This window comes from Herpailurus yagouaroundi, unplaced genomic scaffold (assembly GCF_014898765.1).
Source record: "Herpailurus yagouaroundi ecotype Mexico unplaced genomic scaffold, PumYag 186, whole genome shotgun sequence".
Lineage (NCBI taxonomy): Eukaryota > Metazoa > Chordata > Mammalia > Carnivora > Felidae > Herpailurus > Herpailurus yagouaroundi.
The window spans coordinates 11033834-11052191 of NW_024412417.1; the positions used below are offsets into that span (position 1 = coordinate 11033834).

Below are 18358 nucleotides of genomic sequence, written 5' to 3' on the forward strand. Positions count from 1 at the left end.
AATTTTTCATTTTCCAATTAGTCACAACAGGTTTAAAACACAAAATGTTGATTATATAACACTTAGACTAAATCACATTCACAGATTTGTGTTTTGATAGGATGAGGTAAATGGTTTATGAAGGTATTGCACATATGAATTAGGAGCCCAGGAGAAAATCTAAACTTGAAAGCTACAGGATGCATAAGACAGATGGCTGCCTACAGCAGGCTTCATGTTTCTTTATCTAGAGTTTATTCATTTGGGGTAAAGGAATTAGGAAGTGTTTTTGATGTTCTACTTCAGACAGTTTATTAATTTTACAACTTTGTTTCATTATAAAGAACTTTTTCTAGTGATTCATTAATTTGAGTTATCATAAGATTTCAAAAGTATGTCAGTTAATTTTGAAGTTCTTTGAGAAAACGTTGTGATGTTAATAAGTACATTGAAAAGTTTTTGAATACAGAGTTCTTTGGAAATAAGTTAGTTTTTACATGAACTGGCAGGAATTCAGCTAAAATTCAACCAAATTGTTTTGTATGCAGTCTTCCTCCCCCCCCCCTTTTTTTTAGCAGTCAGAACAAGATTATAGTTTCCAGATGAAATTCTGAATGTCACATGGTGATGACATATATTTTCCTGGTTGGCTCAGCATGAGATGCAATTTTGCATGCCATGTCACGCTGACTTGCAGAATCCAAAAGCCATTATTTCCCAAGGGGCTTTCAAGAGTGATAGTATCGAATGTAGTTTGTATTTTGATGAAAAGTCTCAGGCATTATTGCAGTTTCTATGGCAAGTTGCTTAAAGCTTTATATACTCTCTAAACTCTAGAAATTTAAAAATAGTCTTACTATGTAAAAATCACTTTTTCTTCAAGTTATTTAAATTTATGTTGCCAAATTAAGTTGCCAAAAATAATGATCAGTGTAAGATACGGATCAAGTTAAGAAGGTATGGTGGAAAAACCAGTAGATTAGAGACCAAAAAAATCTAGCTTTTGATCCTATTCCTACTCCCATGTCAAGCTAACCTCATACACCTGGATTTTCTTCATTTAGAATATGGTAATAAGTATTCAAACAAAAGCTCACAGATTTAAGTATTATTATAAGACTTAAATAAAGTGGCACCTGGGTGCTCAGTTGGTTAAGTGTTGGACTCTAGATTTCAGCTCAGGTCATGATCTCATGGTTTGTGAGTTTAAGCCCCGCATCAGGCTCTGCTCTGACAGCACGGAGCCTGCTTGGGATTCTCTGTCTCCCTCTCCCTGTCCTTCCCCTGCCTGTGTTCTTTTTCTTCTTCTCTCTTCAAAAATAAATTTAAAAAATAAACATTTTAGAGGAACCTGGGTGGCTCAGTTGGTCAAGTGTTTGACTTTTGCTCAGGTCATGATCTCGCGGTCCATGGGTTCAAGCCCTGCATCGGGCTCTGTGCTGACAGCTCAGAGCCTGGAGCCTGCTTCAGATTCTGTCTCCCTCTATCTCTGCCCCTCCCCCACTCATGCTCTGTCTCTCTTTTCTCAAAAATAGATAATAAAACATTTTTAAAAATTTTAAAAATGAACATTTTTTTAAAAGGAAGGTATGTGGAAGTTCTAGAAAATGATAACACATTCAGATAGAAAGTAAATTTCACATTTTTTTATGTTTACATTTTAAAAGGAAAAGTATAGGCTCTAAGCAAAGTGAAGCTTATTGTTTTACCTAGTTCCTTCCAGGGTAATTTTATATTTTCTTTTCTCTGTTTGATATTAATCATCTTAAAGTTGCCTTAAAGGCCAGTATTTCCATTCATGTTTACATAATAACACTTCTTTCACACTGATGATCTATGCTACATTTGTCTTGACTGAGTTGTTTTGTTATACCAGTCTCCCCTTCCTCCCTCCCTCCCTCCCTCCCTCCTTTCCTTCCTTCCACCCTTCCTTCCTGTCTCACATCCAGTTGTCTACATTTCTGTTTAGGTATCTTACAGGCTACTCAACCACTCAAGCCTAATGTGTCAGATCTGTACAACTATGTACCCCACCCCCACCACCACCATTGACCATGTTATTCAAGGATGAAACTTTGAATTCAGTGGCTTTTTTCCCCTGTCCATTCTGTTCATATGCTGCATCCCAAATCAGAGCCACACAATTTCTTGTACAGAATAATGTAAGGATGTCCTAAATAGTTTTACTTGTGTCATTTCCAAATTATCTCATCATCTGTTCTCAGTTACCCTAATCCATTGTCCAGATGACAGCAAGAATCATCCTATTATAAATCTAAATTGGATGATTTTATTCCCTGCTTAAAACACTTCAGTAACTTCTTATTGCATTTGAGATAAAATCCAAACTCCTTACCTTGGCCTACAAAGTTTGACCTGATTTAGCCTCTGTCCTGTTCTTCCATTCATCATTTGTCATTTTTCTTTTTTTTCTTACAATGATCCTCTTTCTTCAAACACTCCATGCTTTTTCTTGCCTGGGATCTTTTGCATGTGCTGTTTCTACTGTTCTCATTGCTCCTGCACCCCCCACATACACACTAAAACACTCAAAATGGAAGTATTTTTATTTTATGTACAATGAATAGGCATTACAGTAGGTATCTTGGAGGACCCATTCAAGGTGGCTCACATAATCCAATTTAACGAAGCCCATATTCTTCCCATACTGAAGGAGACCCTGGAGGCACATAGTGACAAGTATTTCCACATCAGACCTTGCCGGTTTGTGCAGATGGGGCAGGAATGACAACCCAGGCCAAATTTCCTTGGGTGGCCACAGTAGAGCTCCTGGTGACCCATCTTGCTCTCTCAGATGGAACAAGGCAAAAGTTCATTGCTCTTTTTGTAGCTATGTACTCTTCATACTCCTAGTCTTAGTTTAAATGTTATGCTTTCAGTAAAGAAACCTCTATTCAGTCTTTCTCAAGTAGGTCTGTGCCACTCTGCCAGGATTCCCTACCTTAGCACCTCTTTTCTGCCCTTGTAACACCTACCAGAGTGTTTCATTCTTTCTTTTCTTTCTCTTAGTCTAGAATATGTGTATCAAGAACCATATCTGACTTGTTCACTTTTTAAAAGTTGAGGTATAATTGACATATGTTACATTTATCTCAGGTTTACAGCATAGTGATACAATACACATGTACACTGTGAAATGGTCATAAGTGGGCTAGTTAATATCCATCCCTATACATAGTTACCAAAAATATTTTTTCTTGTGATGAAAAATTTTTTAGTGTTTACTCTGTGAGAGACCATCAAATATGCAATACAGTGTTATTGCCCATAGTCACCATGCTGTACATTACATCCCCATGACTTATTTCTTTTATGCTGGAAGTATGTACCTTTTCACCCCCTTAACCCATTTCAGACACACCCTTCACCCATTTCGTCCACCCCTTTTCTCTGGAAACCACCAGCCTGTTCTTTGTATCTATGAGTTTGGTTTTTGTTTTGTTTTGTTTTTAAGTTCCACATAGAAATGAGATCATATGGTATTTGTCTTTCTTTGTCTGACTTATTTCACTGTCCTTGCAACCCATCTCTGTTATTACAAATGGCAAGATTTTCATTTTTTTATGGCTGAATAATATTTCATTATATGTTTCCATATATTATATATACACACACATGCCTATACATATGTAGATACATATATGTGTATTAACCTCATTTTCTTTTTCCATTCATATATAAGCAGACACTTAGGTTGTTTCTATATCTTGGCTAGTGTAAGTAATACAACAGTGAACATGGAGGTGCGTATATCTTTTCTAGTTAGTATTTTCATTTTCTTTAGATGAATACCCAAAGGTGGAATTGTTAGATCATATAATAGTTCTGTTTTTAATTTTTGAAGGAACTTTCTATACTGTTTTTCATAATGGCTTCACGAATTTACATTTCAACCAATAGTGCACAAGAATTCCCGTTTTTCTGCATCCTCACCAGCACTTGTTATATTTTGTCTTTTTGATAATAGCCATTCTCACAGGTGTGAAGTAATATATTAGTTTGGTTTTGACTTACATTTCCTTGACAATTAATGATTTTGAGCATCTTTTATGTACCTATGGGCCATCTGTATGCCTTCTTTGGAAAATGTTTATTTAGATCTTCTGCCCAATTTTTAATTAGATTTTTTGTTTGTTTTTGCTGTTGAGTTGTATGAGTTCTTTACATATTTTGGATATTAACCCCTTGCCAGATATATGATTTGCAGATAGTTTCTCGTATTCAGTAGTTTGTCTTTTCATTTTGTTGCTGGTTTCCTTTGCTGTGCGGAAGCCTTTTAGTTTGATATAGTCCCACTAGTTTATTTTTGCTTATGTTGCCTTTGCTCTTGGTGTCAGATTCAAAAAATGATTGCCAGGATCAATGTCACAGAGCTTACTGCCTGTGTGTTATGGTTCAGGTGTGACATTTTGTTAAGTCCTTAATCCATTTGAGTTAGTTTTTGTGTCTGGTGTAAGATAGGGCTCCAGTTTCATTCTTTCGTATATGGCTGTCCAGTTTTCCCAGCACCATTTATTGAATAAACTGTTTTTCCCCAAGACTTATTTACTTTCTTCCCAGAATCTAACACCGATTTCTGGCATTGAGCAGGTATTCAGTAAATAACTATACGACTCAATAAAACCTTTTTCTCTCTTTTTATTTTTTATTTAGGGGCTTAAATATCACATTCCTCAAACTTTTTTGCTCCCATTTCTTTAATTGATTTGTATTGATGTCCTATACCTTTTGATGTCTGTTCCCAGATTTCCCAGGGATATTTATCAATTATTGAGGAGAAGTAGCATCTTGTAGTACATTTTAAATTGGTACACATAATCTTTCAGGATATTCCTGCTGCATCACACATTTACTTATGTTTTATAGTGTTGAATACTGACAAGAGTAGTCCATATGTAACCCAAGATATTGATGTTAGATTTTATCTTTAGTCAGATAGTCAGTAAATAGAATTTTTAGTTCCTACAGTGTTCTTAACTCTGTGTTAAGTACTTTGGGAAATTGAAAGCAGTAGATGACATGGCTCTTGTTCTTATGAACTTTAGGTTCTAACAGGTAAAAAAAAAAAAAAAAAAAAAAAAGTCATGTACAATGTGGCCGGATTTATAAAACTGAGGAAAATTTAGGGGAAAGGTGCCATTATTATATACTTTAAGAACTGGAAAAATTTTCATTAGAGAAGTACAACTTGTGGTAGGTCTTAAGTAGATAAGATTTGCAATAATCAAGAGGGGGCAGGTCGCTTGGATGGGAATAACGGGGGGCGGGGAAGACATTGATTGGAGTGGAGATTCTTCAGTGGAAATAGTGGAAAATAAAGTTGAACAGATTCAGAGAGGCAAGACCAGCTTATACAAGGCTTCGAAAACCAGATAGAGAACTTTGATTTTTTTTATGTATGGTGCAATTAATTCTTGAATAGTATCCTGTGGTTGAGAACAGTTTGTAGGATGGAGCAGAAGGAGAAAGACCCTTCCAGAAATGTGAGTTATCCTTCTTTATAGAAATGAACATTTTCAGCAGATTGTAGCCACGGAAATGGAGAAAAAAGTACAGAGTTAGGTTACTTATGAACCTGAAAATTGACTTTTTTTTCTTTTGCAAGAGGCATGTTTATATTTCTTTCTGGTGACACCAAAATCATTATTAGGATTAGGAATGAGTAATAGCTTCTTTTCCATTACTGTATGTACGTGATTTAGAACAGGGTAAAGGGTCATTATAAGACAGTGATGCTACAATTATTGCACTACCTGTCCATTTAGTAAGTCTGTTACCCACCTATTTCCCTTTTTCAAAATGTGCTTTTCAAAAGCACAGTCTCAGTCTTACACATCTTTCTTACCCTTAGGTCCTAGTTACAAGTAGGCACTCAACCATGCTTACTGAATTGAAGTCTTACTTTTCCATAGCTCATAAATTTTGGAAGAGGCCAACATTTTCCTCTTTCTCATTTTTAAGTGCTTTCCAAGCCACAGCAACAGAATGGAAGAATAGGTCTATAATAAGATTCACAGACTGGTATCGGTCTGCCTTTATTCCTGCTTTGCTAAAATTCTCCAAATCCTTCTGAAATGTCCCACAGACTTGAGGAAATGGATTGGGAGAAAGGTGGTGGGGATGTGGTTCCTCTTCTACTGTGTTCTCTAACCCAGTATTTCGCTAGTATTTTTGCTTTCAGGGAAAAGCAAGGAGGTCAGCCAGGCTGGAGCAGAGATCACTGGGAAGAGGCATGGAAGAGGAAGTAAAAAGGCAACGGGGAAGAAACATCCTGTAGGGACTAATAAGTCATTGTAAGGATTTGGACTAGTAAAAGTGAGTAATACAGGATGCCAGAGAAGGATATTGGTTAGGGAAATGATAGAACTCTTTTTGGCTATGTTAATAGTGTCACTTTGGGTGTTGTGTTGAGACTAGACCATAGGGAAGAAAGTATAGCAGCAAGCGGACCTGTTGACCTGTAGCTTATTGAGGTAGTATCTGCCTATAATCATGGTGACTTGGCTGAGTGAAGTATCACTAGAGGAAATAAGGTCAAATTTATGATATATTTTGAGATGGAGCCAAGAGAATTGCGCCAGCTGTCTAGATGTGTGGTGTGTGTGAGAGAGGGGATCAGTTATTTTCACTGAGCAACTGGAAGGGTAGATTTGCTGTTTTCTGAGACTTTAAAGAATATAAAAGGAAAGGTGTGGGGACAGAGGAAGACATAAGAGTTTTGCTTTGGCCATGTTAAATTTGAAATTCTATTAAACATCTAAATGGAGATGTTGAATGGACAGATAAATAGTCTGGTGTTTAGAGGCTAGATCAAGAGTGTTTCCTGGGAATTGTCACCATGTAGAAGATACTTAAAGTCATGACACTAAGTGAGATCATCTAAGAAGAGAGCGTTTGTAGAGATTTGTAATAGCCCAAAGACTGAATCTTTGGACACTGCAACATTTAGAGTTAGGGAAAATGAAGTAGCAAGAAAACCAATAAAGCTGGTAGTGAGGTAGGAAGGGAACACAGAGACAGCAGTGTCCAGAAGGATTTAAGAAAGTGTGTCAAGAAGGTGGCAATGGTCAAATGTTTCAGTTTCCTCTAATAGGTCCAATTAGTCAGTGCTGTCCACCGGTTCTAAAAAGCAACCACAAAAATCTCAGTCTCTTGACACAAGAGAATTGATTTCTTATTCAGGGAAAGTACATTGCTGTGGTCACAGTTTAACTCTTTTGCAAGCAGTCACTTGGGCATCTGCTATTTAGTCACACTGCTGATCCTGTGGATGTTCTGCATTCAGCCAGCAGATAAGCAAAGAGAAAGAAATAAGGAAAGCACACTTGCTCTTGATTGCCTCTAAAGCTTAGAGAGGTACTATCTAGCTTTAGGTCATATGTTATTGGTGAGAATCATTCACATAGGCTTGCCTTGCTGCAGACTGAGTAATGTAGGGGAGCAGGTAGAATGTTTAATGAGGACTCTTGTCTCTGACGCAGAGAGTGACAGTGATCCTGGAGCTAAAATCTTCAAAGAATGTGGGTGAGGGTGTTGACCTCTGGATCATATAGATTATTGCAGTAAGAAGTAGTGATGGGTGTATGGTTGGAAGACATGAAATCCAAAGTGAGGTTTTTTGTTTTTTTTTTAGGGAGGAGATAAAAAAAAAAAATAGTGGCAGTGAGGATCAGGGAAGCCGTTGAGCCTATTCCCAGGCCCAGTTCTTTGCAGGATATGGCAGAGAAAACAGCTAGTTAAGAGGACTTCCCAGAAAGCAGTGTCCTCTGCTTTGTTAGAAAAAAAATTGGAGAGTAAGTTCAGAGAAAAGTTTTAGGAAGATACGGGAGATTTTACTAGTGATCTGAGTTTTAGAGGGCAGAACAGAAGAGATTTCAGTGTTGTCGAATGAGAGATGGCATCACTTAGGGTTACACAGAGCTCTTTGGTGATGAGCCTGGGTCATAAGGGATGTTTAGAGTTTTGGGCTTCTCCTGTTGGCTGATGTAAAGGGAGATGAATGGAGATTAAGGACATGAAAGAATTAACCCCAGAATATTAAGGCAGTGTTATGTGGCAAGTATTGGGGGTTGGAGGGATATGGTCTTTTAGGATCACTCAGGTTGGTTGGTTATTGGTTATTCTAATTTTGTAATATATGTGTATGTATTAGGCACAGTTCTCAGTTTTCTAATCAAGTGTGCAAAATATAACTTTATTTTTCTCTAGCAGAGAGAGAACTTATCTATGATCTTCAGTTATACTGGGCTAAAGAAGTAAGTAATGTAAAGTCAATTCAGGGTCACTCAGAGTTGTGTCAGAGTTTTATGGGGATAATATTAACGAAAGAATCGACTCTTGACTGGGTTCTGGGGCATCCTCCTCTCTCTGGGGCAATATAAGTGGAATGCTTGGAGGTATCTTTAGAAGTAGAAACCACTTAATCAACCAATTTTTCTTTCTTTCTCTTTGAGTATTTAAAACAAATTTGGGGGCACCTGGGTGGCTCAGTCGGTTGAGGAACTCTTCATTCCAGCTCAGGTCATGATCCCAAGGTCACAGGATCAAGCTTCGTGTCCAGCTCAGTGCTGAGCATGGAGCCTGCTTGAGATTTCCCCTCTCCCTCTCCCCCTCTCCCCCTCTCCCCCTCCCCCCTCCACCTCCCCCTCTCCCTTCTGTTCCTCTCCTCCACTCACATGCATGCGCTCTTCTCTCTCAAATTTAAAAAAGTTTGAGGAAATGAAACTTAAATGATACTTTCAGCAAATACGTAAAATAATATACGTAGTGGATACTTAAAAATGATTGCAATTATATGTCCCAACTTACATCATTAGACAAAAGAATAATGAAATTTTTAGGCCTGGAGGTTTCCTTTGGAGTGCAGGACCCTCAAATTAGTCAAAGATCAGAACTTCTTTTTCCTGCTGTCCACTTAAAAGCAAAAGGATCAAATGCAGGTCAAATAAACACAGTTCATGAATTTATTTTGGTTAATATCCAGAGTATGGTATGGGGTCATAATAGATCAATTTCTAACTACTGTAGCAACAATCAAATAAAATGAGCACCATTGAGGGTAAGCAAAACAACTAATTGGTCTTCTCTTTTCACTCTCTCTCCCAATGATATAGCTGTATATTACAATGATAAATATTCTGTGTGAATATCAGAATTTTCACTTCTAAAACCCAAATTTTATTACATTTCCTTCCATAGAAGTTTTCACCATCTTCTTAATACCTTCAGGATAAATTTCATGTTTCTCAACATGATAGTCAAGGCAGTTCACAATTAGGGCTTAAACTAAACCTTTCCAGCCCTGTCTCCAGTTTATCAGTTTCAATTGCTGTGCAGTATACTTCACACTAAACTCTTCACTGTGTACTTTGTGCCCCTGTGCCTCTGTTCATGTTCTGCCTACAACTCCTTCTTTCTTAAGAATTTGTCCTGAACCCAAACTATGTTACCTCCCCTGTGAAGACTTTGCCAGTGCTTGATTGAATTAGACAGTCTGTAATTTGCAGAATATTTTAAAGTGTAGCATTCATCATGCTCTTTGACAGTTGTATGTAATTAGATTAATATCTCCTATCTAGATTGTAAGCACTTGGAGGATAAGGATTGTGTCATATTTTTCAGCCCTTACTGCAGTGTCCTGGAATATAGTAAATGGATGTTTAATAACATTTTTTTTTGAAGGTTAAATATTCTTTTTTTTTTAATTTATATATGAAATTTATTGTCAGATTGATTTCCATACAACACCCAGTGCTCATCCCAAAAGGTGCCCTCCTCAATACCCATCACCCACCCTCTCCTCCCTCCCACCCCCCATCAACCCTTAGTTTGTTCTCAGTTCTCAACAGTCTCTTATGCTTTGGCTCTCTCCCACTCTAACCTCTTTTTTTTTTTTCCTTCCCCTCCCCCATGGGTTCCTGTTAAGTTTCTCAGGATCCACATAAGAGTGAATCCATATGGTATCTGTTTTTCTCTGTATGGCTTATTTCACTTAGCATCACACTCTCCAGTTCCATGACGTTGCTACAAAAGGCCATATTTCATTTTTTCCACTTGCCACGTAGTATTCCATTGTGTATATAAACCACAATTTCTTTATCCATTCATCAGTTGATGGACATTTAGGCTCTTTCCATGATTTGGCTATTGTTGAGAGTGCTGCTATGAACATTGGGGTACAAGTGCCCCTATGCATCAGTACTCCTGTGTCCCTTGGATAAATTCCTAGCAGTGCTATTGCTGGGTCATAGGGTAGGTCTATTTTTAATTTTCTGAGGAACCTCCACACTGCTTTCCAGAGCGGCTGCACCAATTTGCATTCCCACCAACAGTGCAAGAGGGTTCCCGTTTCTCCACATCCTCTCCAGCATCTAGAGTCTCCTGATTTGCTCATTTTGGCCACTCTGACTGGCGTGAGGTGATACCTGAGTGTGGTTTTGATTTGTATTTCCCTGATAAGGAGCGACGCTGAACATCTTTTCATGTGCCTGTTGGCCGTCCGGATGTCTTCTTTAGAGAAGTGTCTATTCATGTTTTCTGCCCATTTCTTCACTGGGTTATTTGGTTTTCGGGTGTGGAGTTTGGTGAGCTCTTTATAGATTTTGGATACTAGCCCTTTGTCCGATATGTCATTTGCAACTATCTTTTCCCATTCCGTTGGTTGCCTTTTAGTTTTGTTGGTTGTTTCCTTTGCTGTGCAGAAGCTTTTTATCTTCACAAGGTCCCAGTAATTCACTTTTGCTTTTAATTCCCTTGCCTTTGGGGATGTGTCGAGTAAGAGATTGCTACGGCTGAGGTCAGAGAGGTCTTTTCCTGCTTTCTCCTCTAAGGTTTTGATGGTTTCCTGTCTCACATTCAGGTCCTTTATCCATTTTGAGTTTATTTTTGTGAATGGTGTGAGAAAGTGGTCTAGTTTCAACCTTCTGCATGTTGCTGTCCAGTTCTCCCAGCACCATTTGTTAAAGAGACTGTCTTTTTTCCATTGGATGTTCTTTCCTGCTTTGTCAAAGATGAGTTGGCCATACGTTTGTGGGTCTAGTTCTGGGGTTTCTATTCTATTCCATTGGTCTATGTGTCTGTTTTTGTGCCAATACCATGCTGTCTTGATGATGACAGCTTTGTAGTAGAGGCTAAAGTCTGGGATTGTGATGCCTCCTGCTTTGGTCTTCTTCTTCTTCAAAATAACTTTGGCTATTCGGGGCCTTTTGTGGTTCCATATGAATTTTAGGATTGCTTGTTCTAGTTTCGAGAAGAATGCTGGTGCCATTTTGATTGGGATTGCATTGAATGTGTAGATAGCTTTGGGTAGTATTGACATTTTGACAATATTTATTCTTCCAATCCATGAGCAGGGAATGTCCTTCCATTTCTTTAAATCTTCTTCAATTACCTTCATAAGCTTTCTGTAGTTTTCAGCATACAGATCCTTTACATCTTTGGTTAGATTTATTCCTAGGTATTTTATGCTTCTTGGCGCAATTGTGAATGGGATCAGTTTCTTTGTCTTTCTGTTGCTTCATTGTTAGTGTATAAGAATGCAACTGATTTCTGTACATTGATTTTGTATCCTGCAACTTTGCTGAATTCATGTATCAGTTCTAGCAGACTTTTGGTGGAGTCTATCGGATTTTCCATGTATAATATCATGTCATCTGCAAAAAGCGAAAGCTTGACTTCATCTTTGCCAATTTGGATGCCTTTGATTTCCTTTTGTTGTCTGATTGCTGATGCTAGAACTTCCAGCACTATGTTAAACAACAGCGGTGAGAGTGGGCATCCCTGTCGTGTTCCTGATCTCAGGGAAAAAGCTCTCAGTTTTTCCCCGTTGAGGATGATGTTAGCTGTGGGCTTTTCATAAATGGCTTTTATGATCTTTAAGTATGTTCCTTCTATCCCGACTTTCTCAAGGGTTTTTATTAAGAAAGGGTGCTGGATTTTGTCAAAGGCCTTTTCTGCATCGATTGACAGGATCATATGGTTTTTCTCTTTTTTTTTGTTAATGTGATGTATCACGTTGATTGATTTGTGAATGTTGAACCAGCCCTGCATCCCAGGAATGAATCCCACTTGATCATGGTGAATAATTCTTTTTATATGCCGTTGAATTCGATTTGCTAGTATCTTATTGAGAATTTTTGCATCCATATTCATCAGGGATATTGGCCTGTAGTTCTCTTTTTTTACTGGGTCTCTGTCTGGTTTAGGAATCAAAGTAATACTGGCTTCATAGAATGAGTCTGGAAGTTTTCCTTCCCTTTCTATTTCTTGGAATAGCTTGAGAAGGATAGGTATTATCTCTGCTTTAAACGTCTGGTAGAACTCCCCTGGGAAGCCATCTGGTCCTGGACTCTTATTTGTTGGGAGATTTTTGATAACCGATTCAATTTCTTCGCTGGTGATGGGTCTGTTCAAGCTTTCTATTTCCTCCTGATTGAGTTTTGGAAGAGTGTGGGTGTTCAGGAATTTGTCCATTTCTTCCAGGTTGTCCAATTTGTTGGCATATAATTTTTCATAGTATTCCCTGATAATTGTTTGTATCTCTGAGGGATTGGTTGTAATCATTCCATTTTCATTCATGATTTTATCTATTTGGGTCATCTCCCTTTTCTTTTTGAGAAGCCTGGCTAGAGGTTTGTCAATTTTGTTTCTTTTTTCAAAAAACCAACTCTTGGTTTCGTTGATGTGCTCTACAGTTTTTTTAGATTCTATATTGTTTATTTCTGCTCTGATCTTTATTGTTTCTCTTCTTCTGCTGGGTTTAGGCTGCCTTTGCTGTTCTGCTTCTATTTCCTTTAGGTGTGCTGTTAGATTTTGTATTTGGGATTTTTCTTGTTTCTTGAGATAGGCCTGGATTGCAATGTATTTTCCTCTCAGGACTGCCTTCGCTGCGTCCCAAAGCGTTTGGATTGTTGTATTTTCATTTTCGTTTGTTTCCATATATTTTTTATTTATTTATTTTTTTTAATTTTTTTTTCAACATTTATTTATTTTTGGGACAGAGAGAGACAGAGCATGAACGGGGGAGGGGCAGAGAGAGAGGGAGACACATAATCGGAAACAGGCTCCAGGCTCTGAGCCATCAGCCCAGAGCCTGACGCGGGGCTCGAACTCACGGACCGCGAGATCGTGACCTGGCTGAAGTCGGACGCTTAACCAACTGTGCCACCCAGGCGCCCCCATTTTTTAATTTCTTCTCTAATTGCCTGGTTGACCCACTCATTCGTTAGTAGGGTATTCTTTAACCTCCATGCTTTTGGAGGTTTCCAGACTTTTTTCTGTGGTTGATTTCAAGCTTCATAGCATTGTGGTCTGAAAGTATGCATGGTATGATTTCAATTCTTGTAAACTTATGAAGGGCTGTTTTGTGACCCAGTATATGATCTATCTTGGAGAATGTTCCATGTGCACTCGAGAAGAAAGTATATTCTGTTGCTTTGGGATGCAGAGTTCTAAATAGATCTGTCAAGTCCATCTGATCCAATGTCTCATTCAGGGCCCTTGTTTCTTTATTGACCGTGCGTCTAGATGATCTATCCATTTCTGTAAGTGGGGTGTTAAAGTCCCCTGCAATTACCACATTCTTCTCAATAAGGTTGCTTATGTTTATGAGTAATTGTTTTATATATTTGGGCGCTCCGGTATTCGGCGCATAGACATTTATAATTGTTAGCTCTTCCTGATGGATAGACCCTGTCACTATTATATAATGTCCTTCTTCATCTCTTGTTACAGCCTTTAATTTAAAATCTAGTTTGTCTGATATAAGTATGGCTACTCCAGCTTTCTTTTGGCTTCCAGTAGCATGATAAACAGTTCTCCATCCCCTCACTCTCAATCTAAAGGTGTCCTCAGGTCTAAAATGAGTCTCTTGTAGACAGCAAATAGATGGGTCTTGTTTTTTTATCCATTCTGATACCCTATGTCTTTTGGTTGGCGCATTTAATCCATTTACATTCAGTGTTATTATAGAAAGATATGGGTTTAGAGTCATTATGATGTCTGTATGTTTTATGCTTGTAGTGATGTCTCTGGTACTTTGTCTCACAGGGTCCCCCTTAGGATCTCTTGTAGGGCTGGTTTAGTGGTGACAAATTCCTTCAGTTTTTGTTTGTTTGGGAAGACCTTTATCTCTCCTTCTATTCTAAATGACAGACTTGCTGGATAAAGGATTCTCGGCTGCATATTTTTTCTGTCTAGCACACTGAAAATCTCGTGCCAATTCTTTCTGGCCTGCCAAGTTTCAAAAGAGAGATCAGTCACGAGTCTTATAGGTCTCCCTTTATATGTGAGGGCACGTTTACCCCTTGCTGCTTTCAGAATTTTCTCTTTATCCTTGTATTTTGCCAGTTTCACTATGATATGTCGTGCAGAAGATCGATTCAAGTTACGTCTGAAGGGAGTTCTCTGTGCCTCTTGGATTTCAATGCCTTTTTCCTTCCCCACTTCAGGGAAGTTCTCAGCTATTATTTCTTCAAGTACCCCTTCAGCACCTTTCCCTCTCTCTTCCTCCTCTGGGATACCAATTATGCGTATATTATTTCTTTTTAGTGTATCACTTAGTTCTCTAATTTTCCCCTCATACTCCTGGATTTTTTTATCTCTCTTTTTCTCAGCTTCCTCTCTTTCCATAACTTTATCTTCTAGTTCACCTATTCTCTCCTCTGCCTCTTCAATCCGAGCCGTGGTGGTTTCCATTTTGTTATGCATTTCGTTTAAAGCGTTTTTCAGCTCCTCGTGACTGTTCCTTAGTCCCTTGATCTCTGTAGCAAGAGATTCTCTGTTGTCAGCTATACTGTTTTCAAGCCCAGCGATTAATTTTATGACTATTATTCTAAATTCACTTTCTGTTATATTATTTAAATTCTTTTTGATCAGCTCATTAGCTGTTGTTATTTCCTGGAGATTCTTCTGAGGGGAATTCTTCCGCTTGGTCATTTTGGATAGTCCCTGGCGTGGTGAGGACCTGCAGGGCACTTCCCCTGTGCTGTGGTGTATAACTGGAGTTGGTGGGCGGAGCCGCAGTCAGACCTGATGTCTGCCCCCAGCCCACTGCTGGGGCCACAGTCAGACTGGTGTGTGCCTTCTCTTCCCCTCTCCTAGGGGCGGGATTCACTGTGGGGTGGCTTGGCCTGTCTGGGCTACTTGCACACTGCCAGGCTTGTGATGCTGGGGATCTGGCGTCTTAGCTGGGGTGGGTAGGCAAGGTGCCCAGGGGCAGGAGGGGCAGGCTTAGCTTGCTTCTCCTTAGGTCATCCACTTCAGGAGGGGCCCTGTGGCAGCAGGAGGGAGTCAGATCCGCTGCCAGAGGTTTGGCTCTGCAGAAGCGCAGAGTTGGGTGTTTGCGAGGAGCGAGCAAGTTCCCTGGCAGGAACTGGTTCTCTTTGGGATTTTCGCTGGGGGATGGGCAGGGGAGATGGCGCTGGCGAGCGCCTTTGTTCCCCACCAAACTGAGCTCTGTCGTCCGGGGGCTCAGTAGCTCTCCTTCCCTTTGTCCTCCAGCCTTCCCGCTTTCTGAGCAGAGCTGTTAACTTATGACCTCCCAGACGCTAAGTCGCGCTTGCTGTGGGAACACAGTCCATCAGGCCCCTCCGCTTTTTGCAAGCCAGACTCGGGGGCTCTGCTTGGCCGGCGAGCCGCCCCTCCGCCCCGGCTCCCTCCCGCCAGTCTGTGGAGTGCGCACCGCCTCGCCGCCCTTCCTACCCTCTTTCTTGGGCCTCTCGTCTGTGCTTGGCTCCGGCGACTCCGTTCTGCTAATCCTCTGGCGGTTTTCTGGGTTATTTAGGCAGGTGTAGGTGGAATCTAAGTTATCAGCAGGACGCGCGGTGAGCCCAGCGTCCTCCTACGCCGCCATCTTCCCTCTCTCCACCTTTAATAACGTTTTTGCTTATGATTAATGAGATTCCTTTCTGCCTTCCTTCCACACCTTTCCCCCCCTTTTTTCTCCTTTTGCTTTTTACAGCATAGATGTGAACATTCAAATTCTAGTAGTGATCTGATTAACCAAAGTTTTCTCATTTATTTTTCTATAATTCCCTGGTTAGCTTCTTAGTTTCCCTCTGAACTCTTACAACTATAAAGATCAGTGTTCAGTTAAGACTACTGCAGAAGGAGAAGCATTGTGAAGTATTCATGAAGGACAAATACTAAGTAACAACACCAATTTTATAGAACTACAGGAAAACCAGCCTCATTATTTTAGAGTTGCACTTTGAATAATGTAATCATCATTGAAACTTAGTTCTGAGTATAAAACATGTAAAAAAACCAACACTAGCCTTGTCAAAAGTTGTAGCTATAAATAGGGGACTGTCTCTTCCAACTTAAAAATTCTTCATGCTCCTCTAAGGTCTCACGATGTTAACTCCAAAAGCTCCATTTCCTCATTTTCTACCCTGTTCTGTTGTTTCTGGTGGTGGTAGTGTTGGTTGTATTGTGGGTACACACACATGAAGAGTCATGGAAGTTTAAACTTCTTGTTGTTACTTATTTTATTTTGCAATTAAGGCCAGGGTGAAAGAATGTTAATAGTCTTGATAGATCAGTGTAGTAATCAGTATATAACTTGAAGGGCAGATTCTAGAGACATTTGTATCTTTAATACTTACGACATGATGGTGTTTCTGAGTGCTTTTTCTCTCCTCTCCTCCTCTTCCCTCCCCTTTCTTTCCTTGCCCTTGATTTTTTTTCTTCTTTCTTTACAGATAACAGAATGCCTGTCTCACACCATGGTTTTCCTGTGAGATATAGGCAGCCTTTAATGCTTCTCTCTTGAGAGTTATAGATAAGAACTGAAACCTAAATAGCTGGAGGTATTCTAAGATCTCGTATCTTGAATGGTGGAAGGAAACGTGGCACCTAGGTTTCCTGACTGCAGTTTTATGCTTTGAGGAAGCTTGTATGTAAATATATTTATCCGATTAGTGTCTGCAATTTCACGACTGAGGAGTTTTTTGTTTTGTTTTTTAAAAAAATCTTAAAGCCTACCACATGTATGTATAAACTCCTTGAGAACTGAGACCATGTCTATTTTATTCACTATGGTATTTCCAGTTTCCAACTTAGTCCCTAATACATAGCAGGTGCTCCTTAAGCACTGTTGAATGACGTTTTAGCATATTGAAATTATGGAATATGTTTTCCTTCCCTCCTTTTCCTTTTCCTTTTCCTTTTCCTTTTCCTTTTCCTTTTCCTTTTCCTTTTCCTTTTCCTTTTCCTTTTCCTTTCCCTTTCCCTTTCCCTTTCCCTTTCCTTTCCTTATTTTTAAGTTAGTTGCACTTTCTGATTTTTTTTTTATCAAATATCAACATATATTCTGTAATAAAAGTATCTCCAAAAGTAGACCATTTATCAGCAAGAGAACACCTTAAGCATGTGAAAAGCTAACACAATCTTTTATCCTCGTCTTTTATGATGTCTTTGTGAACAAGATAATGAAATGTGATACTACATGTCACTGTTGTATCAACGTCTGGTTTCTCTTCTGAAGCATTTACCCTCTTTCTCTTTCAAATCTCTCCACAGAAACCTAAAAAGTATGCCATTCTAGATAGCCCGTGTTCTCCATTTGGCCTTTAGCTTTCTGAACTTGTAATGAAGAAAAGTGTATCCCTTAAGCTTGCAACTCTCCCCTTTTTTATTAGGAAGTTCTTTTTGGTAGTCATCTTCTTGTTTTGCTTAAGATGCTTTATGTTGCCTCTCCAGGATGATCTACAACCTGAGTTTGCAAGGCTTTTTTCAGGAGGTTTTTTATTTTTATCTTAAGTTTCCTTTTAGGTAATTCAACTCTGCTTAAGGCTGCTACCCCTTGGCATAATGTCTTGGCTATGAGTACATGTCTGAACAGCGTGGTTTCTTTTGAACATAAAGGAGAAATAAAAATTGGCACACTTTGCATCTTGGTGATTATGTAAAATCTGAAATAAAAAAATAAAATTTGAAATAAACATGAAGCCATAAATCATAAATATATACCTCACACAAAGTTACTTTTTTTTAATAAAAGTGTTTAATAATATGCTCTTAGGGAAAGATTTTAAGAAAGTACACATAGGATGTTTTATCTTTCAAAAAAGATATAATGTATATCATTGGTGAATCATTATGTTATACACCTGAAACTAATATTGTATGTCAACTTCAATTAAAATTATATCAATTGATTGAATCAGCCAATATTTACTGAGCAAGTCACTATACTACTGTAGGGTGCTGCATGAAACAGAAGAAACATGGATTGCCTTTTCAGAGAAATGAGTATGTCTTGGCATCAGTGTTATAATGAATCAAGTGCCTAAACATACAAATTGATGGTTAAATGTCTCAAGTTTAAAGGAAAAAATGCTATAGGAAGTTTTTGTTG

General features: G+C 38.9%; 1 protein-coding gene and 1 pseudogene across 10 annotated transcripts in view; one reads left to right on the forward strand and one right to left on the reverse strand.

Annotated features, from left to right (window-relative positions):
- Positions 1-18358, forward strand: part of VPS13B (vacuolar protein sorting 13 homolog B) — a 795663-nt gene that overhangs the window by 338701 nt on the left and 438604 nt on the right. The gene's annotated exons all lie outside the window — the stretch shown is intronic.
- Positions 2152-3604, reverse strand: LOC121042767 (40S ribosomal protein S29-like; annotated as a pseudogene).